This window comes from Salvelinus namaycush, chromosome 20 (genome assembly GCF_016432855.1).
Source record: "Salvelinus namaycush isolate Seneca chromosome 20, SaNama_1.0, whole genome shotgun sequence".
Taxonomy (NCBI): Eukaryota; Metazoa; Chordata; class Actinopteri; order Salmoniformes; family Salmonidae; genus Salvelinus; species Salvelinus namaycush.
Genome location: NC_052326.1, coordinates 26350618 through 26378573, shown reverse-complemented (window position 1 = coordinate 26378573; position 27956 = coordinate 26350618). Strand labels below are relative to the sequence as shown.

General features: G+C 44.2%; 1 protein-coding gene across 1 annotated transcript in view; it reads right to left on the bottom strand.

Moving 5' to 3' along the window:
* Positions 1 to 27956, bottom strand: part of LOC120065728 (ephrin type-A receptor 8-like) — a 61022-nt gene that overhangs the window by 11356 nt on the left and 21710 nt on the right. The gene's annotated exons all lie outside the window — the stretch shown is intronic.

The following is a 27956-nucleotide window of genomic DNA, read 5'->3' as shown; positions in this document are numbered from 1 at the left end:
TCAAGGTCATTCAGAGACTTGTCCAGAAGCCACTCCTGTGTTGTCTTTGCTGTGTACTTAGGGTCATTGTCCTGTTGGAAGGTGAACCTTCGCCCCAGTCTGGAGCAGGTTTTCATTAAGGATCTCTCTATACTTTGCTCCGTTCATCTTTCCCTCGACCCTGACTAGTCTCCCAGTCCCTGCCGCTGAAAACCATCCCAACAGCATGATGATGCCAACACCATGCTTCACCGTATGGATGGTGCCAGGTTTCCTCCAGACGTGACGCTTGGCATTCAGACCAAATAGTTCAATCTTGGTTTCATCATACCAGAGAATCTTGTTTCTCATGGTCTGATAATCCTTTAGGTGCCTTTTGGCAAACTCCAAGCAGGCTGTCATGTGCCTTTTACTGAGGAGTTGCTTCCGTCCGGCCACTCTACCATAAAGGCCAGATTGATGGAGTGCTGCAGAGATGGTTGTCCTTCTGAAAGGTTCTCCCAGAAGGAGCGTGACCATCGGGTTCTTAGTCACCTCCCTGACCAAGGCCCTTTTCCCCAATTGCCAGCTCCCGGAAGACTTCTTCCATTTAAGAATGATGGAGGCCACTGTGTTCTTGGGGACCTTCAATGCTGCAGACATTTTTGGTACCCTTCCCCAGATCTGTGCCTCGACACAATCCTGTCTCGGAGCTCTACTGACAAGTCCTTTGACCTTATGGCTTGGTTTTAGCTCTAACATGGACTGTCAACTGTGGGACTTTATATAGACAGGTGTGTACCTTTCCATGTCATGTCCAAACAATTCAATTTACCACAGGTAGACTCCAATCAAGTTGTAGAAACATCTGAAGAATGATCAATGGAAACAGGATGCACCTGTTTCGAGTCTCATAGCAAAGGGTCGGAAAACTTATGTAAATAAGGTATTTCTGTTTTTTATTTGTAATACATTTTTCTCCTTGCCATTATCGGTTATTGGTTGCAAGTAGATGAGGAAAATGTTTTGTTTAATCCATTTTAGAATAAGGCTGTAACATAACAAAATGTTGAAAAAGTCAAGTGGTCTGAATACTTTCTGAATACTTTCTTATGCATATGAAATGCATATGCATAAGCATGACAGCAATTGAAATGGAACAGTTTCGAAATAGTGGAAACATTATTAGACCAAAGATGAGGACACTACACTGTTGATTTTATGTGCATGTTATATTTACTATACTTTTTGCTGCGTTTGTTGACAACGAAAACTGACAATATTCTGGATACACTCAGTAGCATAATAATAATATTCCTGGAAAATATGGGGTACGTGCAACATAAGCCAAAAAAATGACAAGGGTCTGAATGAGAGGAGTAAGTGGTGTCTCCAAGTGGCCACACACCTCTCCAAGGAGTTCCTAAGTAATTCCAATACATTTTTATGACTCAAAGAAGAGTCATCAACAATAAGGTGCTTCATTGAACCCTCCTAGCTGTGCCATTGAGGGACTAGAGCAAGCACTCTTGTTTTGTTGTTTTGCATCCCCGCCATCCCACAATTACTGTTGTTGTTTACGGCCCATTATAAACCGCAATCTGGGTCAGGTGGCATCATTTGAAAGCTTGTTCTATTGCCAACATAACCAGCTAAGTTCTAAAATATGATCTTTCACAGGGCAATTCAGTTAAACAGACTGTAATATTTGTGAAAATAGAAAGGAGTCATACGTGTGTTTAGGTGCATGTTCCACTGGGAATTTTCAGCACAATAGACCAGTGGTTCACAAACTTTTTATAGTTCCGTAGTCCTTCAAACATTCAACCTCCAGCTGCGTACCCCCTCCAGCACCAGGGTCAGCGAACTCTCAAATTTTGTTTTTTGCCATTGTTGTAAGCCTGCCACACACACACACTATATGATACATTTATTAAACATAAGAATGAGTGTGAGTTTTTGTCACAACCCGGCTCGTGGGAAGTGACAAAGAGCTCTTATAGGACCAGGGCAAAAATAATAATAATAATAATACTTTTGCTCATTATTTAGCCATCTTACATATAAAACCTTATTTGTTAATCAAAAAATTGTGAATAACTAAGCACAGGTTAATGAGAAGGGTGTGATTGAAAGGATGCACATGACTCTGCAATGTTGGGTTGTATTGGAGAGAGTCTCAGTCTTTAATAATTTTCCACACATAGTCTGTGACTGTATTTAGTTTTCATGTTAGTGAGGGCCGAGAATCCACTCTCACTAACAGTTGAAGTCGGAAGTTTACATACACTTAGGTTGGAGTCATTAAAACTCGTTTTTCAACCACTCCACAAATTTCTTGTTAGCAAACTATAGTTTTGGCAGGTCGGTTAGGACATCTACTTTGTGCATAACACAAGGAAGTTTTCCAACAATTGTTTACAGACAGATTATTTCACTTATAATTCACTGTATCACAATTCCAGTGGGTCAGAAGTTTACATACACTAAGTTGAATGTGCCTTTAAACAGCTTGGAAAATTCCAGGAAAGAAATCAGCCAAGACCTCATAAAAAAATTGTAGACCTCCACAAGTCTGGTTCATCCTTGGGAGCAATTTCCAAATGCCTGAAGGTACCACATTCATTTGAACAAACAATAGTACGCAAGTATAAACACCATGGGACCACGCAGCCGTCATACCGCTCAGGAAGGAGTCGCGTTCTGTCTCCTAGAGATGAACGTACTTTGGTGCGAAAAGTGCAAATCAATCCCAGAACAACAACAAAGGACCTTGTGAAGATGCTGGAGGAAACAGGTACAAAATTATTTTTTATCCACAGTTAAACGAGTCATAACCTGAAAGGCCGCTCAGCAAAGAAGAAGCCACTGCTCCAAAACCGCCATAAAAAAGACAGACTACGGGTTGCAACTGCACATGGGGACAAAGATCGTACTTTTTGGAGAAATGTCTTCTGGTCTGATGAAACAAAAATAGAACTGTTTGGCCATAATGACCATCGTTATGCTTGGAGGAAAAAGGGGGAGGCTTGCAATCTGAAGAACACCATCCCAACCGTAAAGCACAGGGGTGGCAGCATCATGTTGTGGGGCTTGCTTTGCTGCAGGAGGCAGGAAAATGATGTGGATATATTGAAGCAACACCTCAAGACATCAGTCATAAAGTTGAAGCTTGGTCGCAAATGGGTCTTTCAAATGGACAATGACCCGAAGCATACTTCCAAAGTTGTGGCAAAATGGCTTAAAGACAACAAAGTCAAGGTATTGGAGTGGCCATCACAAAGCCCTGACCTCAATTCTATAGAAAATGTGTGGGCAGAACTGAAAAAGCGTGTGCGAGCAAGGAGGCCTACAAACCTGACTCAGTTACAGCAGCTCTGTCGGGAGGAATGGGCCAAAATTCACCCAACTTTTTGTGGGAAGCTTGTGGAAGGCTACCCAAAACGTTTGAAGGCTACCCAAAACGTTTGTTGAAGTTAAACAATTTAAAGGCAATGCTACCAAATACTAATTGAGTGTATGCAAACTTCTGACCCACTGGGAATGTGATGAAAGAAATAAAAGCTGAAATAAATAATTCTCTCTACTATTATTCTGACATTTCACATTCTTAAAATAAAGTGGTGAACCTAACTGACCTAAAACAGGCTATTCTTACTAGGATTAAACATCAGGAATTGTGAAAAACTGAGTTTAAATGTATTTGGCTAAGGTGTGTGTAAACTTCCGACTTCAACTGTAAGTACGTGGTTGCAAAGGGCATCAGTGTCTTAACAGCCGATTTGCCAAGGCAAGATACTCTGAGCGCAGCGCAATCCAGAAATCTGGCAGTGGTTTCTGATTAAATTCAATTTTCACAGAACCGCTTGCTGCAATTTCAAGGAGGCTCTCTTGTTCAGATATCGGTAAGTGGACTGGAGGCAGGGCATGAAAGGGATAATGAATCCTTTTTTTTGGTAATCCATTTTGGGAAAGTACCTGCGTTATTGCACACCCAACTCACTCAGGTACTTCGCTATATCACATTTGACATTGTCCGTAAGCTTGAGTTCATTTGCACACAAAAAAATCATACAATGATGGAAAGACCTGTGTGTTGTTAATGCAGATTGAGAAGAGCTCAAACTTCTTAATCATAGCCTCAATTCTGTCCCCAGGTTTGAATATAGTTCCTGTAATCCTAGATTCAGATCATTCAGGAGAGAAAAAACATCACCCAGATAGGTGAAGATTATAGTCAGTAAAGAAAAACATGTGTCAATAGTTTGCCCCTTGATAACCAGCGCACTTCTGTATGTTGTTAAAGCTTTACATGGTCACTGCCCATATCATTGCATAGTGCAGAAAATACAGGAGAGTTCAGGGGCCTTGCTTTAACAAAGTTAACCATTTTCAATGTAGTGTCCAAAACGTCTTTCAAGCTGTCAGGCATTCCCTTGGCAGCAAGAGCCTCTTGGTGGATGCTGCAGTGTACCCAAGTGGCGTCGGGGGCAACTGCTTGCACACACTTTACCACTCTACTATGTCTCCCTGTCATGGCTTTTTCACCATCAGTACAGATACCAACATGAGCAGCAGCTATGTTTGGCTACATACGGACTGGTAGTGGAATTTCCGCAAGAGAGTAACGGTTAATGTGATTGGATGTTAATTATTTGACTAGGCTTTGACATTGTGTTGTTATTTTGCTGAACACTAGATGGTTTAATTTTATGTTTGGCAGTGAAACGATGCTACTCAGGTGAGAAAAAAACCTCACCCAAATGTATAGCCCCATTGGAAAATATAAATGGTCTGTTAGAAAATGTGAAGAATAAAACATTTTAAAATATTTAAAAAACATTTTTATTTGGCGTACTCCCGATGGCATTGCGCGTACCCCAGTTTGGGAATACCTGCAATAGACAAACATAGGATCATTCTGTTCAGAACAACCCAGGGTATGACATCATGTCATCTTGTAAACATAGTGATCATAAATGTTGAAACTGTATATGATATGGTTTTATGATATGGAAATGTAAAGTGTACATTTGTACTCACGGGTGTTTGGCTTGCTTGCATGACATCAAAACTGTATTTATTATACTCCTCAACGTCTCATCTTTAAAAATACACAGAATCTTCTTAATTTATAGCATTTCCCTCACTTAACAACAAAACATTAACAAAAGATGCCAAAATAGCATGAGGGATGGGGGCAACTTCTTGTCGCGTGCGGTGCTCAAGTTCAGAGCAGCCGTCAGTCAAAACCCATACAGCATTGTGAAGCGCAGAGCCTGACATCATTTATAGCATGTTACTGTACAGCCACTGCATTCCCATTTAGGAGCTTATCACTGCCCAAATCTGCTATTTTCAACCCGTATATGGGTACAAGTGTAATGGGATACATTTAGGCATTCATTCCAAATATCTAAGGTAAGAGTTAAGGTTTGGGATAGGGTTAAATCAAAGAAATTAAACATTTGTGTCTACAACTTCAGATCCGGAGTCATGGGATTAAGCCCATCCACCACCCCCGTCCACTTCATGGTAATAGTGCTCGCTGTTGCCCCTAGTGGGCTGCTTTAAAGGCATTTCCCGACATCCTCACGACATGGGCAGACGTCCAATTTCGAAGTCAATCTCGAGCGATCTGCCAGAAGGATGACCATCCTATAACCTCATTTTGACCATTATTTAAAGAAAATACAGAATATGGATCACAAAAAACGTGTGTGTTACTATATTGTATTACTGTATTGTACAGCACTCAATGTTGTTGATTATATTTCTTTATGCCTTTCCGTAATTTACTAAAGTCTCTCAATAACCCTTAATTTTACTGCAGTGTGCTAAAAAAGTGATGCTTAATTATAAAACCCTCTTAGGCCTCACTCCCCCCTATCTGAGATATACTGCAGCCCTCATCCTCCACATACAACACCTGTTCTGCTAGTCACATTCTGTTAAAGGTCCCCAAAGCACACACATCCCTGGGTTGCTCCTCTTTTCAGTTTGCTGCAGCTAGCGACTGGGACGGGCTGCAACAAACACTCAAACTGGACAGTTTTATCTCAATCTCTTCATTCAAAGACTCAATCATGGACACTCTTACTGACAGTTGTGGCTGCTTTACGAGGTGTATTGTTGTCTCTAACTTCTTGCCCTTTGTGCTGTTGTCTGTGCCCAATAATATTTGTACCATGTTTTGTGCTGCTACCATGTTGTGTTGCTACCATGTTGTTGTCATGTTGTGTTGCTACCATGTTGATGTCATGTTGTGTTGCTACCATGGTGTGTTGTCATGTGATGCGCTCTTGCTATGTTGTTGTCTTAGGTCTCTATTTATGTAGTGTTGTCTCTCTTGTCGTGATGTGTGTTATGTTCCTATATTTATATATATATATATATATACACTGCTCAAAAAAATAAAGGGAACACTTAAACAACACAATGTAACTCCAAGTCAATCACACTTCTGTGAAATCAAACTGTCCACTTAGGAAGCAACACTGAATGACAATAAATTTCACATGCTGTTGTGCAAATGGAATAGACAAAAGGTGGAAATTATAGGCAATTAGCAAGACACCCCCAAAAAAGGAGTGATTCTGCAGGTGGTGACCACAGACCACTTCTCAGTTCCTATGCTTCCTGGCTGATGTTTTTGTCACTTTTGAATGCTGGCGGTGCTCTCACTCTAGTGGTAGCATGAGACGGAGTCTACAACCCACACAAGTGGCTCAGGTAGTGCAGTTCATCCAGGATGGCACATCAATGCGAGCTGTGGCAAAAAGGTTTGCTGTGTCTGTCAGCGTAGTGTCCAGAGCATGGAGGCGCTACCAGGAGACAGGCCAGTACATCAGGAGACGTGGAGGAGGCCGTAGGAGGGCAACAACCCAGCAGCAGGACCGCTACCTCCACCTTTGTGCAAGGAGGTGCACTGCCAGAGCCCTGCAAAATGACCTCCAGCAGGCCACAAATGTGCATGTGTCAGCATATGGTCTCACAAGGGGTCTGAGGATCTCATCTCGGTACCTAATGGCAGTCAGGCTACCTCTGGCGAGCACATGGAGGGCTGTGCGGCCCCACAAAGAAATGCCACCCCACACCATGACTGACCCATCACCAAACCGGTCATGCTGGAGGATGTTGCAGGCAGCAGAACGTTCTCCACGGCGTCTCCAGACTCTGTCACGTCTGTCACATGTGCTCATGTGCTCAGTGTGAACCTGCTTTCATCTGTGAAGAGCACAGGGCGCCAGTGGCGAATTTGCCAATCTTGGTGTTCTCTGGCAAATGCCAAACGTCCTGCACGGTGTTGGGCTGTAAGCACAACCCCCACCTGTGGACGTCGGGCCCTCATACCACCCTCATGGAGTCTGTTTCTGACCGTTTGAGCAGACACATGCACATTTGTGGCCTGCTGGAGGTCATTTTGCAGGGCGCTGGCAGTGCTCCTCCTTGCACAAAGGCGGAGGTAGCGGTCCTGCTGCTGGGTTGTTGCCCTCCTACGGCCTCCTCCACGTCTCCTGATGTACTGGCCTGTCTCCTGGTAGCGCCTCCATGCTCTGGACACTACGCTGACAGACACAGCAAACCTTCTTGCCACAGCTCGCATTGATGTGCCATCCTGGATGAACTGCACTACCTGAGCCACTTGTGTGGGTTGTAGACTCCGTCTCATGCTACCACTAGAGTGAGAGCACCGCCAGCATTCAAAAGTGACCAAAACATCAGCCAGGAAGCATAGGAACTGAGAAGTGGTCTGTGGTCACCACCTGCAGAATCACTTCTTTTTTGGGGGTGTCTTGCTAATTGCCTATAATTTCCACCTTTTGTCTATTCCATTTGCACAACAGCATGTGAAATTTATTGTCAATCAGTGTTGCTTCCTAAGTGGACAGTTTGATTTCACAGAAGTGTGATTGACTTGGAGTTACATTGTGTTGTTTAAGTGTTCCCTTTATTTTTTTGAGCAGTGTATATATATATATATATATATATATATATATATATATATATATATATATATACAGTGGGGAGAACAAGTGTTTGATACACTGCCGATTTTGCAGGTTTTCCTACTTACAAAGCATGTAGAGGTCTGTAATTTTTATCATAGGTACACTTCAACTGTGAGAGACGGAATCTAAAACAAAAATACAGAAAATCACATTGTATGATTTTTAAGTAATAATTTGCATTTTATTGCATGACATAAGTATTTGATACATCAGAAAAGCAAAACTTAATATTTGGTACAGAAACCTTTGTTTGCAAATACAGAGATCATACGTTTCCTGTAGTTCTTGACCAGGTTTGCACACACTGCAGCAGGGATTTTGGCCCACTCCTCCATACAGACCTTCTCCAGATCCTTCAGGTTTCGGGGCTGTCGCTGGGCAATACGGACTTTCAGCTCCCTCCAAAGATTTTCTATTGGGTTCAGGTCTGGAGACTGGCTAGGCCACTCCAGGACCTTGAGATGCTTCTTACGGAGCCACTCCTTAGTTGCCCTGGCTGTGTGTTTCGGGTCGTTGTCATGCTGGAAGACCCAGCCACGACCCTTCTTCAATGCTCTTACTGAGGGAAGGAGGTTGTTGGCCAAAATCTCGCGATACATGGCCCCATCCATCCTCCCCTCAATACGGTGCAGTCGTCCTGTCCCCTTTGCAGAAAAGCATCCCCAAAGAATGATGTTTCCACCTCCATGCTTCACGGTTGGGATGGTGTTCTTGGGGTTGTACTCATCCTTCTTCTTCCTCCAAACACAGCGAGTGGAGTTTAGACCAAAATGCTCTATTTTTGTCTCATCAGACCACATGACCTTCTCCCATTCCTCTTCTGGATCATCCAGATGGTCATTGGCAAACTTCAGACGGGCCTGAACATGCGTTGGCTTGAGCAGGGGGACCTTGCGTGCGCTGCAGGATTTGAATCCATGACGGCGTAGTGTGTTACTAATGGTTTTCTTTGAGACTGTGGTCCCAGCTCTCTTCAGGTCATTGACCAGGTCCTGCCGTGTAGTTCTGGGCTGATCCCTCACCTTCCTCATGATCATTGATGCCCCACAAGGTGAGATCTTGCATGGAGGCCCAGACCGAGGGTGATTGACCGTCATCTTGAACTTCTTCCATTTTTTAATAATTGCTCCAACAGTTGTTGCCTTCTCACCAAACTGCTTGCCTATTGTCCTGTAGCCCATCCCAGCCTTGTGCAGGTCTACATTTGTAGCCCTGATGTCTTGGCCATTGTGGAGAGGTTGGAGTCTGTTTGATTGAGTGTGTGGACAGGTGTCTTTTATACAGGTAACGAGTTCAAATAGGTGCAGTTAATACAGGTAATGAGTGGAGAACAGGAGGGCTTCTTAAAGAAAAACTAACAGGTCTGTGAGAGCTGGAATTCTTACTGGTTGGTAGGTGATCAAATACTTATGTCATGCAATAAAATGCAAATGAATTACTTAAAAATCATACAATGTGATTTTCTGGATTTTTGTTTTAGATTCCGTCTCACAGTTGAAGTGTACCTATGATAAAAATTACAGACCTCTACATGCTTTGTAAGTAGGAAAACCTGCAAAATCGGCAGTGTATCAAATACTTGTTCTCCCCACTGTATGGGAGAATTGAAAGGAGGGCTGGTGTAGAGATTTACATTTTTTATTTCACCTTTATTTAAAAAGGCAAGTCAGTTAATAACAAAATCTTATTTACAATGACGGCCTACCCCGGCCAAACCCGGACGATGCTGGGCCAATTGTGGGCCGCCCTATGGGACACCCAATCACGGCCGGATGTGATACAGCCTGGATTCGAACCAGGGACTGTACTGATGCATCTTGCACTGAGATGCAGTGCCTTAGATAACCCCTGATGGATGATCTTTCAATCCTGATTCACTCTGGTCTGACACACTGAATAGAGAGAGGAAATGAGAGAGAGAAGAGCGGGAGAACAAGAATGGAGAGACCAGACAGCGCACTCTATGTGTGTGTTTATGTGTGTTTGTATTGTGTATTGTTTGGCATGTCAGTGTCTGTCAGCCTAGTGTTCCAGATGCAGGAGTATTTGCATTACAATGAATCTTAGTGGCTATGTGTTGGCTTTGTGTGCTGACCTTGATTTATTCTCAGAATAAGTGGATAAATAAACAACACGGTATAGAAAGAGGAGTTGGAAAAGCAAATCATTCCTACACACGTGAGGAGACTGAGGGGGAACGGGAGTGGAAGAGTCTTGAGTGCAACCTGGTCTGCTGGCAAAAGGTCACATATTGCTATTTTCTTACTAGTCCAGGTGATGTTTGAAAATTCTGTTAACTTATTCATAAAAGCATGAAACTTGTACAGTTTTGGGTCCTGTACATTTTCAGAAAGGGAGCCATCGCAAAAACTCCTCTTGGCGGTTGTGGCGACCATTTTTATTTCCCACCTTATACTGTACAGTAGCAGGACAATGCATTTTCCTTCACATCTGCTGAACCAAACATAACACAGAAAAGGTGACGTCTACAGCTATGTTTTGATGGTAAAGAATTACAATAACGCCAAGTACAACACAATATACAGTTCAGAATATGATATATTGGTGAATGTGTGTAAGAAGAAATACAATTAAATCACCGTGTCTGACAATGTACACAATATAATATTATGTCTGTTGTTGATTTGATACATTTATTTTTATTCTGGAAAGTGAAGCTCGGTTTGGGGGTAATGCCATCAGCTACTTTTGATTCAGCATCACCTAAAATGTATGGCGTCAGCCATTGACACCAAGCTAAGGCAAAGCAAGCATGATTCTGATTTGTACAAGGACGTATCGTCCACTGACTTCCCCATTCTCACTTCATAGACTTCAAGGCATTTGGTAGTGGTGACACTTCCTGGAAGATCTATATACTATTCAAGGTATACTATTCAAGATTGTGACAATCATAGGGAACATTTTCGACCACTTCGAATGCAACGTCATTATGAAATCAAATCATATCAAATCAAAGTGTATTGGTTGCGCACACAGATTGCGCAAGTCTGAGTGGTTCACTGTGCAGTCTGGAGGGAGACAGTGTTCCTTCATCTCTCAGATCCTCTTCCTTATTACCATTGACTGCATCATGACCAAAACCACATCATATAAACCCAGAGGTATTCAGTGGAGCCTGTTCTCCCAGCTGGAAGATCTCTAAACTTAGCTAAAAGCCCCACATTGTGCATTTGCCCAACTCATCCCATCTGGTGGTCTGAGCAGAGCAGCCTCAAAACAAATATCCACCTACATAACAGCAATGTCAAATCGGTTCTATTGTATGGTTTGGATTACTGGCGTGTTGTCAAGAACGACATGAGCCGGATTAAGTCTTTCAGCAGTGGATGTCTCAGGAGAATATGCTGCATCTTCTGGCTGAACAAAATACATAACAATGAGCAGTACAAGAAAACCGTTTGCAAATATTTCACACAACACATCAAGAGAAGTTGACTGATGTTTTGGCCACATTCTCAGAATGCCCACATATAGACTAATTTTGGGATGACGTGGATTGAATAAGTATATAGAATATTAGATCTATGTCCGCATATGTGGACAACTCTCAGACTAGGGTCTTGTACACTCTGATCTTCTATGACCTTGTTGGTCATCCATGCCATTAACTTATTATGACTTGTCTTATCTAAATGTCTGGTTGTCAGATATACTCTACTGTACTTTCTTGCCAAAGTTTACAGTGTGTCACAGCTTGCACTCCAACCATCTTCTCTGTACGGCTAAAGAAGGCTCCTTCCATCTTTTCTTTATCTTGCCACATAGTGCAGCTGCTGATTGCTCTTTGGGGGTTTAGGCCGGATTAATGTAAAGCACTTTCTGACAATTGTTGTTGTGAAAAGCACTAAATAAATGCAATTTGTAGTCATTGATTTTGATGTGATGCAAAATGAGTTTGATTTCTGTTTTATTGACTGCTAGTGCAATCATAAAGGAGAATTGTGAATTGCTCGAAACTGAAACTGTTCCCTTCTGAAATATAATTTGAGGAGTGGTGGGTGGCATTTGGGACCAGCAAGCACTTGAGGTACATACCTGCAAATGAAATGGGTCCCTGGGTCCAGAGAAATCAAATGCCCTTCCTGTGTTCTGTGAATTTACACACAGTATCCACTTTCACAACCAGGGGCAAGAAGACAGTAGCAGACCACTATGGCTCTCTATGCCACAGACAGACATTTCCTTCCATGGCGGTCCACCATTATATAATAACCTGAATAGTTCATGGTACATGGCACCATTGTAATCTTTGATCATCAAACATCAGGAATAGAAAAATGTCCACCACAGCCACCAGGAGGCGTTTTTGCAATGGCTCCCTTTCTGAAAATGTTCAGGATCCCAAACTGTACAAGTGTACCAAGTTTCATGCTTTTATGAAAAAATCAACGGCATCTAAAATTTGGCACATATCACCTGGACTATACTAACTATACATAGCTATAGACAGCATTCAGTTAGTAAAAAGCTAGTGTGGCCTAACTCAAAGAAATCTAGCCAGGCACAGGCACATGCACACACACTTTTATAGTTCTCTACAGGGACAAAACAACGGTCAATAATAAGCAGGTAGAACTGCCGTTCTGGTAGGAGTGATAGATAACTTTGTCAGTAAAGTCAAGTGGAAATGGGTTAGAGTTAGTCTGGTGTGAATCTCTCCAAACTCCTAGACAAGGTTGTGTCCCACTATCTGAGTTACTAATCTGACCCAATGCTTGAGGCTTTAGCGTTATACACTACACCCTCTACGGCTCTTGCCATAAGTACTGTATTGCACTATATGGAATAGATTGAGTCATTTGAAACACAGTTGTTGTCTCAAATGAGATGTTCTGCTTTCAATTTAGATACGTCTTTGATTGACTGACTGACTGTGTGTACATGAGCTCAGAGCTGGAAGACTGTGGACAGAGCGGTGGATGGAGGGATGGGTTGTTGAGGAATGATAGAGAATGGGTGGATGGGATTGTTTTTTCTCAACAGGGGTCAGTAAAGGACGAAGAAGCTGTGACCATTTCATTCAAATATGAATGTAACTGGAGACAGCACAAGATAATTCTGAAGGTATTCTGGATAAAAAGTAAACTGTGTGTCTAACTTGAACCATATCTCCTTATTTAAATTTAAAACATTCACACTAACTTTGTCCTGATATTAGACGGTCGGCTAATTAATTCAATGGTTTATCATTGGATATAAACGTTAGACCTTAGACCAGATACAATTAAATTATGTAACTGTTTTCCACCACCATTAACAAAACAACAAATAATATAATTTATCGTGGTAGAAGGGTGTTTCATCCCTCCAATAGAGTTCCAGACATTTGTAGAATCTATGCCAAGGTGCATTGAAGCTGTTCTGGCAGCTCTTGGTGTCTCAACACCCTATTAGACACTTTTTCTGGGTGTTTCCTTTATTTTGGCAGTTACCTGTACATGCAGGTGGTGGAATTACATTTCAGGTGGTGAAATTACATTTCAGGTGGTGAAATTGCATTGTGGATGGAAAACAAAACAAAACCAACACTATTAAAACAGTGTTAGAAGAGATCGGGGCAACAGTACACTGACACCAGAGCATGACTTCATTTCACCAAGTGCTTTGCATTCCCCTGGAGACAAATGACACATCTGAAGTTGTACAAGTAGAACATATTTTTTTATCCCAGAGGCTGGAATTTGACCGTAATATGTCTTTATAGTCACTTTACCGGCTAATTAAATGACCTAAGTACAACAAACAGTCAGGAACATATTTAAACAAACAGCTTAGAAAAAAACGCAAACCTCCAAAAGGAAGATGTGCAAATACAATATATTTTATTCTATTTCTATTTCGAGGAAATGAACAGACATAATCTGATACACAGGCAAGTAGAGTACAGTAATTTATGATAATAGACCGTCATATAACTCCTGCTTTCCCTGTAGGTTTAAATCAATGGCACTGATAAAGCCACCACAAAGAGAGCGCTACACAGATCTAAACATGTTATCCTTTGAAAACGCCTCATAATTACAAATCAAACGAGACAAATGCATTGTGGGTAACAAGCATTAAACTGGTGTTAATTATCCAATTGAATGGCTGTCACCATCTAACCGTGTCTGATGGAACAGAGCGGAGAGACAGAGGGGAGAGGGGGGTCAAAAGGAGAGGAAGAAAGAGAAAAAGGGAAAAGAGGTTAGAGGAGCGAGAGAGTGATACAAAGAAAGAGTAAGAGCTGAGGACAGTCAGAAAGAAAGGGTGAGACGAAGAGAGAGAGAGAGGAAAATACCAGACAAAAAAGGAGACCTTCACAGAAATGTAGGGAGAAAGAGTTGACGAATGTGTGTAAAGCACACAGCAGGCAAATAGGAGAGGGAGTGAGAGAGAATGTGAGAGAGGAGCCTTGTCTCCACTTTTGAGTCTGTTTCATGATTCACTGTGAAGTATCAGAGAGGAAATTAATCAAGTGTTTTCATTTATTTAATTCAAAAGGACAAAGTGGGCTGTGAGAGATGGTACAAAGACAAGAATCCTGTACCTATCACAGCTGCCTCTACTGAGCATAACAAGTTATATTTATTAATTCATATTAAATCGACAGTCTCTAAAAGCACTGGCATAGTTGATAGATATCTCTGGTCTGAGTTACCTTTGATGATCTTCATCGGAATGCACTCCCAGGAATCCCAGTTCCACAATAAATGTTTGTTTTGTTCGATAAAGTCCATCATTTATGTCCAAATACCCCTTTTTTGTTCGCGCGTTTAGCCCAGTAATCCAAATGCACAATGCGCGAGCAATTAGTTCAGACAGAAAGTCAAAAAAGTTATATTACAGTTCGTAGAAACATGTCAAATGATGTATAGAATCAATCTTTAGGATGTTTTTATCATAAATCTTCAATAATGTTTCAACCGGACAATTCCTTTGTCTTTAGAAATGAAAAGGAACGGAGCTCGCTCTCACGGCCGCGCGCATGACTTAGCTCATGGCATTTCGCCAGACCTCTTAGTCAAACAGCTCTTATTCGCTCCCCCTTCATAGTAGAAGCTTGAAACAAGGTTTTAAAGACTGTTGACATCTAGTGGAAGCCCTAGGAAGTGCAATATGACCCCATAGACACTGTATATTGGATAGGCAAAGACTTGAAAACCTACAAACCTCAGATTTCCCACTTCCTGGTTGGATTTTTTCTCTGGTTTTTGCCTGCCATATGAGTTCTGTTATACTCAGACATCATTCAAACAGTTTTCGAAACTTCAGAGTGTTTTCTATCCAAATCTACTAATTATATGCATATTCTAGATTTTGGGCCTGAGTAGCAGGCAGTTTACTCTGGGCACCTTATTCATCCAAGCTACTCAAAGAATGTGACTGGCAGAACAGGTGTTGTATGTGGAGGATGAGGGCTGCAGTTAGTATCTCAGATAGGGCGGATTGAGGCCTAAGAGGGATTTATAAATAAGCATCAACCAGTGGGTCTTGTGACGGGTATACAGAGATGACCAGTTTACAGAGGAGTATAGAGTACAGTGATGTGCCTATAAGGAGCATTGGTGGCAAATCTGATGGTCGAATGGTAAAGACCATCTAGCTGCTACAGGAGTACGTGCAGTACAGTACAACCATGTATTTCAAAACATGTCATTGCACGGCAATAATTAACTCAACTCAATACTTCTTTCATTGTCCATGAAGGGCAATGTGTACCTGTTGCAACCCAACCTTGTTTTGAAAATGGCTACAGGGAATATTCAAAGTGATATGGTGACAGTGGTTGTCAAAATGTCACCCTCCATTTCTGTGATGATATTTCAGCACACACTCACGCAGGCCATTTCAGCAGGCAGGGGTCTGAAAGAGGAGACAGCTCCTGTGCTCCCATCAGTTTAACTCAAAACGGTAAAGTCAGAGCAGGAAATAATTTAATAAAGTCCTCTAACTCCCCCCAGACCCAGGCTGGCTGGCAGTGCCTCAGTGTATCAGTGATCTCCTGTCTTGTATTCATGTCTTTACACTGTAGTTGTTAAGCTCAGGCCTGTACGTGGGCATGGGTGGACAGTGTTGTGTAGGCCAGAGGTGGCACACACTTCATTAATAACTCACCCACTACCAGCCACTTTTTTACAACCTGTGTGTGTGTGTGTGTGTGTGTGTGTGTGTGTGTGTGTGTGTGTGTGTGTGTGTGTGTGTGTGTGTGTGTGTGTGTGTGTGTGTGTGTGTGTGTGTGTGTGTGTGTGTGTGTCCATCCTTTAAAACAATATATATTGAATCCATACAGACAAACACACCAATATTGATACTGTATATCAGACCCAGACTGACAGAGTATTAAACATAAATAACATGGATTTCACTGTCAGAGAATGCCGGTGCTGTGTGTGTGTGTGTGTGTGTGTGTCAGCACACTGAGTAAGCTCTGTTGCTTTGTGCCATGATGTGAATTCTAGCCGCCTGTACCTGCTGTGGAGGTATCCGTCTGACCAATCAGAGTGGAGATTGGGGGAAAGTTTGAGTGACACGATGCTGCCTCGTCTGGTCCAGATATGATTCATTCTATTCGCTGCTCTCTCTCCCTTTCCCTCTTCTCTCCTCCTCCCCCCCACCTCACTTACACTGCCTATGTTACAATGGCCCAGAAGTGAGAGAAGGCTTTTAATAATGGCCTCTCCTCTAATCCCAGTTTATTATGTTGGCCAGAAGAAAGCATCAGGACCAGACCAACAAACAAAGACGGCTAATTAGTCCTGGCAAAATAACAACATTCCCCACCACAACACACACACACGTACCCTCCCAATGCCTTCTTCTGTCCTCTCGCTGCCAGCAGCTGCTGCGGTTATCAGTTACGATAGTGATTGTTGTTGTTGCTGTTTTTTGTTTTCTTGCTGTTTTGCACAACCCAAACTGACCAATGGGGCACAGCACAAATTGTTATTGGCATGTCTGTGTGTGTGTGTGTGTGTGTGTGTGTGCGTGTGTGTGTGTGTGTGTGTGTGTGTGTGTGTGTGTGTATATGTGTGTGAGAGAGAAAGTGAGTGTTTGCTTAACTGTGTTTTTGCGTGAGTGAGTTTAGTGTTGAGAGTTGAACAGTTCCAACCAAACTAATGATATTTGATCAGTTTATGATTAAACAATGACAATGAATTGATGAAATAATAATTTCCTTCGTGGGAGTTCACATTAAGGTGGGGATGTTGACAGCCACTTGAGAAAATGAGATCATACTGTATGTATGTGTGTGTATCCCTACCTTCAGGCTATGCTCAAACCCTACACCCCAACCCTGTCACACCTGCTCCCGCTCCCCCTCCCTGGCGCTCGAGGGGGCGCCAGGCTTCCTGTCATTATACTCACCTGTTACCATCATTACGCGCAGCTGCACTCATTGGACTCACCTGGACACCCTCACTTTATTGATTGCCCCTGCACATATGTCTGCTCCTCTGTGTTGTTCCCTGTAGTAGCACTGTTTGTCGTGTCGTGTTTATGTCCAGACGCTGTTCCTGTTCCGTTGCATGTCCGTCTACATTTAATGGATCACTCCCTGTACCTGCTTCTCATCTCCTGTGCTGGGCGTTACAAACCCGAGCACTCAGTTTTGCCACCTCTGGTCTCTTGGCCCTCCTACCTCTACGGGAGTGAAGCTCCCGCTCAGCCCAGTCCAAGCTCTTCTCTGTCCTGGCACCCCAATGGTGGAACCAGTTTCCCCCTGAAGCTAGGACATCAGTCCCTGCCCACTCTCCGAAAACATCGGAAACCTTACCTCTTCAAAGATTATCTTAAATAAACCCACAGCAACCCCCCTTCGCACCCCCTGCTCACCCCGACCCCCCCCCCCCCCCCACCCCCCCAAAATAAAAAAATGGCTTGTGAACTAACACTCACAAGTGACTATTTTCCCCTTTACTAGCTCTGACTTCTCTGATAGCTACTTTATTGAGGGAAAATGTACTTACTATGACTGTGATGGGGTTGACCCACCTAGCAATCTTAAGATGAATGCACTAACTATAAGTCGCTCTGGATAAGAGCATCTGCTAAATGACTAAAAGGTCAATGTGTTTTCCTACCCTGAGGGTATCACTGTGTGTGTGGGAGTTTTATAGTGGCCTTGTGTCGTTCATCTCACAACAGAAACACTGCTGTTGATCACGAGATGTTTACACGATCACATTAGGACACGGCGAGTTCATATTCAATTTCTCAAGGCTCTTATCATCTCAACTCTGCATTCCCCCTCCAATTATTTTAGACAGTGATTATAACTATATGATACACTCAAGTGAGCATCTTGAAGAACAATCTGGTACTCTTACAATCGCCACCTGGCACAGCTAGAAGAGGACTGGCCACACCTCAGAGCCTGGTTCATCTTTTTCCTAGGTTCCCGTCTTTCTAGGGAGTTTTTCCTAGCCATCTACATCTGTATTGCTTGATATTTGGGGTTTAAGGTTGGGTTTCTGTATAAGCACTTTGTGACATCTGCTGATGTAAAAAGGGCTTTATAAGTACATTTGATGAAGTGGACCTGAGCCAGAGAGTAATGAAGTTCTCACCTAATTATTTGTATTTTTATCTTTTACCTCATTTCAAATCAAATCACATTTTTTCTTTGTCACATGCACCGAATACAGTGAAATTGTCACGTTCTGACCATAGTTCTTGTGTGTTTTGCTTGTTTTAGTGTTGGTCAGGACGTGAGCTGGGTGGGCATTCTATGTTGTGTGTCTAGTTTGTCTGTTTCTATGTTTGGCCTAATATGGTTCTCAATCAGAGGCAGATGTTTTGTGTTGTCTCTGATTGGGAATCATATTAAGGTAGGCTGTTCTCACTGTTTGTTTGTGGGTGATTGTTGCTGTGTCTGTGTTTTGTTCGCCACACGGTACTGTTTCGTTCGTTCGTTCGTTCGTTCGTTCGTTCGTTCGTTCGTTCCTGTTCGTGCATTCATGTTTTATGTTCTCAAGTTCAGGTCTGTTCACGTCGTTTTGTTATTTTGTATTTTGTCAGTGTTCTGTTTAGTTGGATAATTCATTATCATGAACATTCACCACGCTGCGCCTTGGTCCTCCTCTCTTCCACATAAAGACGAGCGTTACAGAACCACCCACCAATCTCGGACCAAGCAGCGTAGCAACGGGCAGCAGCGACAGCAGCAGCAGCAGCGAGTTCAGGAGTGGACATGGGAGGATGAGCTGGACGGAAAAGGACCCTGGGCAGAACCAGAGGAATGTCGCCGCCCTAAAGCAGAGCTGGAGGCAGCAAAAGCAGAGAGGTGGCATTATGAGGCGCTAGCAAGGCAGAGCGGCTGGAAGCCCGAGAGGCTCCCCCCAAAATGTATTGGGGGGGGCTAAAGGGGTGTGTAGCTGGGTCAAGTAGGAGACTTGAGCCAACTCCCCCTGCTTACCGTAAGGAGCCAAGGATGGAACCAGAGCCAGTGAGGGCGGTATTGGAGGTGAGCGAAGCAGAGACTGTGAAGGATCTAATGGGGAAATTGGAGGAGAGAGAAATTAGGGATTTGCTGGTTTGGTGCATGAGGCACGACATCCGCCCGACGGAACATGTCGGGGATTTGATGTCACCTGAGTCAGCTCTCCATACTCGTCCTGAGGTGTGGGCTAGCCATCTGGTGAAGACTGTGCCAGCCTCACGCACCAGGCCTCCTGTGCGCCTTCCTAGCCCTGCACGTCCTGTGCCAGCTCAGCGCACCAGCTCTCCTGTGGCAGCCCCATGCACCAGCTCTCCGGTGCCGGCGCCACGTACCAGGCCTCCAGTTCCAGCACCCCGCACTCGCCTTGAGGTGCGTGCCCTCAGCCCAGTACCATCGGTGCCAACACCACGCACCAGGCTTCCTGTGCATCCCCAGAACTCTGTTCCTCCTCCATGTACTCTCCCTGTTCCGGCACCACGCACCAAGCCTCCTGTGCGTCTCCAGAGCCCTGTACGCACTGTTCCTTCTCCCCGCACTCGCCCTGAGGTGCGTGCCCTCAGCCCGGTACCACCAGTGCCGGTACCACGCACCAGGCCTATAGTGCGCCTTGAGAGTCCAGTGTGCCCTGTTCCTGCTCCCCGCACTCGCCTAGTGGTGCGTGTCTCCAGTCCGGTACCACCAGTTCCGGCACCACGCACCAGGCCTACTGTGCGCCTCAGCAGGTCTGAGCCGCCTGCCTGCCCAGCGCCGTCTGAGCCATCCGTCTGCCCAGCGCCGTCTGAGCCATCCGTCTGCCCAGCGCCGTCTGAGCCGCCCGTCTGCCCAGCGCCGTCTGAGCTGTCCCGAGCCGTCAGAGCCGCCCGTCTGTCCCGAGCCGTCAGAGCCGCCCGTCTGTCCCGAGCCGTCAGAGCCGCCCGTCTGTCCCGAGCCGTCAGAGCCGCCCGTCTGTCCCGAGCCGTCAGAGCCGCCCGTCTGTCCCGAGCCGTCAGAGCCGCCCGTCAGAGCCGCCCGTCAGAGCCGCCCGTCAGAGCCGCCCGTCAGAGCCTCCCTCCAGTCATGAGCCGCCCTCCAGTCATGAGCCGCCCGCCAGTCATGAGCCGCCCGCCAGTCATGAGCCGCCCGCCAGTCATGAGCCGCCCGCCAGTCATGAGCCGCCCGCCAGTCATCAGCTGCCATTCAGTCCGGAGCTGCCATTCAGTCCGGAGCTGCCATTCAGTCCTGTGCTACCTCTCTGTCCTGTGCTACCTCTCGGTTCGGAGCTGTCTCCTCAGTCTGATGGGGCCTTTTGTGAGGGTTCCTAGGCCAAGGTCGGTGGCGAGGGTCGCCACTCAAAGGACGCTAAGGAGGGGGACAAAGACAATGGTGGAGTGGTGTCCTCGTCCAGCGCCGGAGCCGCCACCGCGGACAGATGCCCACCCAGACCCTCCCCTAGAGTTTTAGGGGGTGCGTTCGGAGTCCGCACCTCAGGAGGAGGGTACTGTCACGTTCTGACCATAGTTCTTGTGTGTTTTGCTTGTTTTAGTGTTGGTCAGGACGTGAGCTGGGTGGGCATTCTATGTTGTGTGTCTAGTTTGTCTGTTTCTATGTTTGGCCTAATATGGTTCTCAATCAGAGGCAGATGTTTTGTGTTGTCTCTGATTGGGAATCATATATAGGTGGCTTGTTTTGTGTTGGGGTTTGTGGGTGGTTGTTTCCTGTCTCTGTGTTTTCTCTGCACCAGCTAGGACTGTATCGGTTTGCCACTTTTTGTTATTTTGTATTTGTAAGTGTTCTCTGTTAATCATTTAATTAAACATGTTGAGCACTGGCTACGCTGCGTGTTGGTCCGATCCCTGCTACACCTCCTCTTCCCTTGAAGAGAAGGAAGGCTGCCGTTACAGAAATGCTTATTTACAAGCCCTTTGTCACGCACTGAGCGTAGAGAGCTTTTTATGTCTCTATTTTGGTTTGGTCAGGGTGTGATTTGGGTGGGCATTCTATGTTCCTTTTTCTATGATTTGTATTTCTGTGTGTTTGGCCGGGTGTGGTTCTCAGAGGCAGCTGTCTATCGTTGTCTCTGATTGAGAACCATACTTAGGTTGCCTTTTCCCACCTGAATTTGTGGGTAGTTGTCTATGTGTAGTTGCATGTCAGCACTCGGTTTCAATAGCTTCACGTTCGTTTTGTTGTTTTTGTTAGTTTGTTTAGTGTTTATTTGTTTATTAAAGAAGAATGTATTCAAATCCCGCTGCGCCTCGGTCTCATCGTTATGACGAACGTGACACCCTTAAGAAAAATAAGTGTTAAGTAAAACATATATATTAGTAAAAAATGTAAAATTAAAATAGAAAAATATCAACTAATTAAAGAGCAACAGTAAAACAACAGAAGCAAGGCTATATACAGGGGGTACCGGTACAGAGTCAATGTGCGGGGGTACAGGTTTGTCGAGGTAATATGTACATGTAGGTAGAGGTGCTTGTAGCATTGCGAAGAGCTGCTGGCAAAATGCATGAAAGTGCTGTTTGAATGAATGCTTACGAGCCTGCTGCTGCCTACCATCGCTCAGTCAGACTGCTCTATCAAATCATAGACTTAATTAGAACATAATAACACACAGAAATATGAGCCATAGGTCATTAATATGGTCGAATCCGGAAACTATCATCTCGAAAACAAAACGTTTATTCTTTCAGTGAAATACGGAACCGTTCCGTATTTTATCTAACGGGTGGCACCCATAAGTCTAAATATTCCTGTTACATTGCACAACCTTCAATGTTATGTAATAATTACGTAAAATTCTGGCAAATTAGTTCGCAACGAGTTTAGGGGCGGCTCAAACTGTTGCATATACCCTGACTCTGCGTGCAATGAACGCAAGAGAAGTGACACAATTTCACCTGATTAATATTGCCTGCTAACCTGGATTTCTTTTAGTTAAATATGCAGGTTTAAAAAGATATACTTCTGTGTATTGATTTTAATAAGAAAGGCATTGATGTTTATGGTTAGGTAGTCGTGCAACGATTGTGCTTTTTTCGCAAATGTGCTTTGGTTAAATCATCCCACGTTTGGCGAAGTTGGCTGTCTTTGTTAGGAAGAAATAGTCTTCACACAGTTTGCAACAAGCCAGGTGGCCCAAACTGCTGCATATATCCTGACTCTGTTGCAAGAGAAGTGACACAATTTCCCTAGTTAAAAGAAATTCATGTTAGCAGGCAAAATTAACTAAATATGCAGGTTTAAAAATATATACTTGTGTATTGATTTTAAGAAAGGCATTGATGTTTATGGTTAGGTACACGTTGGAGCAACGACAGTCCTTTTTCGCGAATGCGCACCGCAACGATTATATGCAACGCAGGACATGCTAGATAAACTAGTAATATCATCAACCATGTGTAGTTAACTAGTGATTATGATTGATTGATTGTTTTTTATAAGATAAGTTTAATGCTAGCTAGCAACTTTCCTTGGCTTCTTACTGCATTCGCGTAACAGGCAGGCTCCTCTTGGAGTGCAATGTAAGGCAGGTGGTTAGAGCGTTGGACTAGCACTCTGTGCTGGAGGAGGATGTGGCCCCACCACCTCCAATATTCAGACCGAAAAGGCCACCAGGACCTCAGCTGGACATGAACTCAAAGTACAGCCCCATACAACATTTTCAGTTGTTTTTCACCTCGGCAGTTGTTGATTCCCTGGTGTTGAACACTAATAAGTACGGAGCTAAGAAGCAGGCAGGCAAGAAAGTGACATGGAAGCCCATTTCCATGTCAGATCTTAACCGTAAGGTTGCAAGATTGAATCCCCGAGCTGACAATTTAAAAATCTGTTGTTCTGCCCCTGAACAAGGCAGTTAACCCACCGTTCCTAGGCCGTCATTAAAAATAAGAATGTGTTCTTAACTGACTTGCCCAGATAAATAAAGGTGTAAAAAAAAAAGAAAAATGTAATAAAAAAGAAATTCGGCCAAATTGGTGTCCAAAAATACCGATTTCCGATTGTTATGAAAACTTGAAAATCGGCCCTAATTAATCGGCCATTCCTGATTAATCGGTCGACCTCTACTCTGTAGTGCCTTGCGGTCAGATGCCGAGCAGTTGCCATATCAGGCAGTGTCGCAACCAGTCAGGATGCTCTCGATGGTGCAGCTGTAGAACTTTTTGAGGATCTGGGGACCCATGCCAAATATTTTCAGTCTCCTGAGGGGGAATAGTTTTTTTTTTGCCCTCTTCACGTCTGTCTTGGTGTGTTTGGACCATGATAGTTTGTTGGTGATGTGGACACCAAGGAATTTGAAGCCGTCAACCTGCTCCACTACAGCCCCGTCGGTGAGAATGGGGGCGTGCTCAGTCCTCATTTTCCTGTAGTCCACAATCATCTCCTTAATGATCGGTTCTATCCTAGCTGTCAATTACAAGTGAATACTTTTACTACAGTATGTGTGTAATGAAGTTGCAGAGTAGTGTAGTACCCCTCTGATGTCCCTCTTCAAGCTGACTCTCAGATGTTCCCCTCTGGAAGGACCCCAGGGACACAAAGGTGCTTCACTCTATCACCCTGTAAAAGTAGGGCACACACAGTTGTCTACCCGCTGTGTAAGTGTGTGTGCATGTACAGTGCATTCGGAAAGTATTCAGACCCCTTGACTTTATCCACATTTGTTACATTACATCCTTATTCTAAAATGGATTGATACATTCCCCTCACCAATCTAGAAACAATATCCCATAATGACAAAGGGAAAACTGTTTTTTAGAATATTTTGCAAATTTACTAAAATTTTAAAACAGAAATATCCTATTTACACAAGTATTCAGACACTTTGCTATGAGATTCGAAATTGAGCTTAGGTGCATGCTGTTTCCATTGATCATCCTTGAGATGTTTCTACAATTTGATTGTAGTCCACCTGCGGTAAATTCAATTGATTGGACATGATTTGGAAAGGCACACAACAGTCTTTATAAGGTAATTGAAGATCCCAAGAAGCACTGATTGTTCCCAAGAACACAGTGGTCGCCATCATTCTTAAATGGAAGAAGTTTGGAACCACCAAGACTCTTCCTAGAGCTGGCCATACGGCCAAACTGATCAATCAGGTCAATTGGTCAGGGAGGTGACCATGAACCCAATGGTCACTCTGACAGAGCTCCAGAGTTCCTCTGTGGAGATGAGAGAACCTTCCAGAAGTACAATCATGTCTGCAGCACTCCATCAATCAGGCCTTTATGGTAGAGTGGCCAGACGGAAGCCACTCCTCAGTAAAAGGCACAACAGCCCGCTTGGAGTTTGCCAAAACGCACCTAAAGGACTCCCAGACCAATGGAAAAAGATTATTTGTCTAACCAATTTGTAAGTCGCTCTGGATAAGAGCGTCTGCTAAATGACTTAAATGTAAATGTAAAATTATCTGGTCTAATGAAACCAAGATTGAACTCTTTGGCCTGAATGTCAAGTGTCACGTCTGGAGGAAACCTGGCACCATCCCTAGGGTGAAGCATAGTGGTGGCAGCATCATGCTGTGGGGAGGAATGGGAGACTAGTCAGGATCTAGGGAAAGATGAATGGAGTAAAGTACAGAGAGATCCTAGATGAAAACCTGCTCCAGAGTGCTCAGGACATCAGACTGGGGTGAAGGTTCACCTTCCAACAGGACAACGACCCTAAGCACACAGCAAAGACAATGCAGGAGTGGCTTCGGGACAAGTCTCTGAATGTCCTTGAGTGGCCCAGTCAGAGACCGGACTTGAACCCGATCGAACATAGATAGACCTGAAAATAGCTGTGCAACGACGCTCCCCATCCAAACTGACAGAGCTTGAGAGGATCTGCAGAGAAGAATGGCAGAAACTCTCCAAATACAGGTGTGCCAAGCTTGTAGCGTCATACCAAAATGTTAGAGGCTGTAATCGCTGCCAAGGGGTGCTTCAACAAAGTACTCAGTAAAGGGTCTGAATACTTATGTGTCACACCCTGATCTGATTCACCTGTCTTGTGCTTGTCTCCACCCCCCAGGTGTCGCCCATTTCCCCCATTAACCCCTGTGCATTTATACCTGTGTTTTCTGTTTGTCTAATGCCAGTTCGTATTGTCTCGTTCAAGCCTACCAGCATTTCTCCCTGTGCTCCTATTTCTCATTAGTTCCTGTTTTCTAGTTCTCCCGGTTTTTTACCATTCTGCCTGCCCTGAGCCTGAGCCTGCCTGCCATTCTGTACCTCTTGACACTGCCTTGGATTACTGATTATTTCACACTGTCTGCATCTGGGTCTTATCCTGAGGTCTGATTGTACGAACTGGCCATGACTGACCCGGTAGACTCGGACCAGCAACGCAACGCCGTCTCCTCCCAAGGAGCCACCATCGGGAGACACGAGGAGTTACTTCAATGTCTTATGGAGGATTCCATACATTGGCAGAACCCCATGACTGTGCCCTGAATGCATTGCTGGATCAAGTCCGTGGATTATCTGTAAGGCAGCCTGCCATGACAGTAAACTCCCAGCCCCTCAGTAACACTGCTGTCAGCAGTGCATCTCTCCACACCACAACGGCTTCCCGAGAACCCAGCTTACCTCCTCCAGAACTCTCCGCTGGAGGTTCAGGAACCTGTCAGGGGTTTCTTTCACAATGTTGTTATCTCGTCTTCGAGCTGCAGCCCTCTTCCGTCCCCTCGGACTGCTTGAAGCTCATAACGCTAATGTCCAGGAGGGCTCTCGCCGTTTGTTTCGGCCTGGAGGAGTTCGTGGCTGAGGTAAAAAATGTCTTAGATTCTCCGTTGTCAGGGAGAGCGACTGCCCAGAAGTTATTCCAGCTTCACTCCCGCAGTGTGGCGGACTATGCGGTTGATTTCCGCACGTTGGCTGCCGCAAGTGCCTGGAACCCGGAATCCCTGTTCGACACATTCCTGCATGGATTATCAGAGGAGGTTAAGGATGAGCTTGGGGGCTGCACGCTCTCCGGTCCTGGAATGGGCTCATTCCTCCAGGCTTGCCTGCCACCCTGGCTCCCGTCGGACCCTGGTCTTCGTGCAGCAACCCTTTTGGTGGCCCACCATGGTCCCTGACGTCTCAGCATTCGTCGCCGCCTGCACTGTCTGTGTTCAGAACAAGACTCCTCTGCATCTGGGTCTTATCCTGAGGTCTGATATTATGTAAATGTGATATTTCAGTTTTTAAAATGTAATGCATTTGCAAACGTTTCTAAAAACCTGTTTTTGCTTTGTCATTATGGCGTATTGTGTGTAGATTGATGATGAAAAATATATATTTAATACATTTTAGGAAAAGGCTGAAATGTAACAAAATGTGGAATGAGTCAAGGGGTCTGAATACTTTCCGAATGTGTGTGTGCATTGGGGCATTTGTGTGTGTGAGAGAAAGAGAGAGACAGAGGAACAGGGGAGGCCAATGAAAGGACAGGCAGTATAAAAGGCCCCTTCCAGGATCGTCTTTGTGTGATAAATTTAATAAATAATAAATGCGTATTAAATATTCGTTGTTGACTCGCTGCGCCTCTCTGTGATATTTTCTACAGCGGCCCATTGACAGATAATGATCACATTACGTGGTAAAGTCTCCCTCTTTCTCTCCTTTCTCTTTCCCTTTTCTTTCTACCACTCCTTCGGTCTCTCCCTCTCTACCCCCATCTCTCTCTCCCTCTCTACCCCCTCCATCTCTCTACCCTCTCTCTCTCTCTCTCTCTCTCTCTCTCTCTCTCTCTGAGTGACAGGGATGAATGTGCGCTTACCGGAGAGTCAAAGAGGCCCCAAACAAACCCACAATCCCTCAGTGTCTGGAAGAGCCAATAATTGTTTTCTAAGAGGGAAAAGTGATAAATTACAAGAGCTGCCAGCCGCTGCGAAACACGCATGCATGCACACACACGCACACACACACACACCCACATCGCTGGGAAAATGCAATTCAAAAACAGACAGCTTTGGGGAGTCTTATAGAGGAACTGTCGGAATTGCCTGACAATTTATGTAAATATGAAAAACAAAATATTTCACTCTGATATTTTTGGGTCCCTTGGAAAGCATAGTTTATTCAAGACATATTTGACACAGTCTAGTACCTGAATAAAATCAAGGGTAACCAAAAATAATGTCATAACTGACCCAAATGGTCCCGCTTAAAATGACTTGCAGCTTATTTATATGTATATGTATATTTATTATGGAACCCCATTAGCTGCTGCCAAAGCAACACCTACTCTTCCTGGGGCCCAGCAAAATTAAGCCAGTTTATACAATTTTAAAAACATTACAATACATTCACAGATTTCACAACACACCGCATGCCCTCAGGCCCCTACTCCATCACTACCACATATCTACAGTACTAAATTCATGTGTATGTATATTGCATATGCTATCGGGTGTGTGTGTGTGTATGCATGTGTCTGTGCCAATGTTTGTGTTGCTTCACAGTCCCCGCTATTCCATAAGGTGTTTTTTTATCTGTTTTTAAAATTTCTCTCCTCCACTTACAGCCAGGAGAGATTGACATGCATATTATTAATATTAGCTCTCTGTGTACATCCAAGGGCATGCT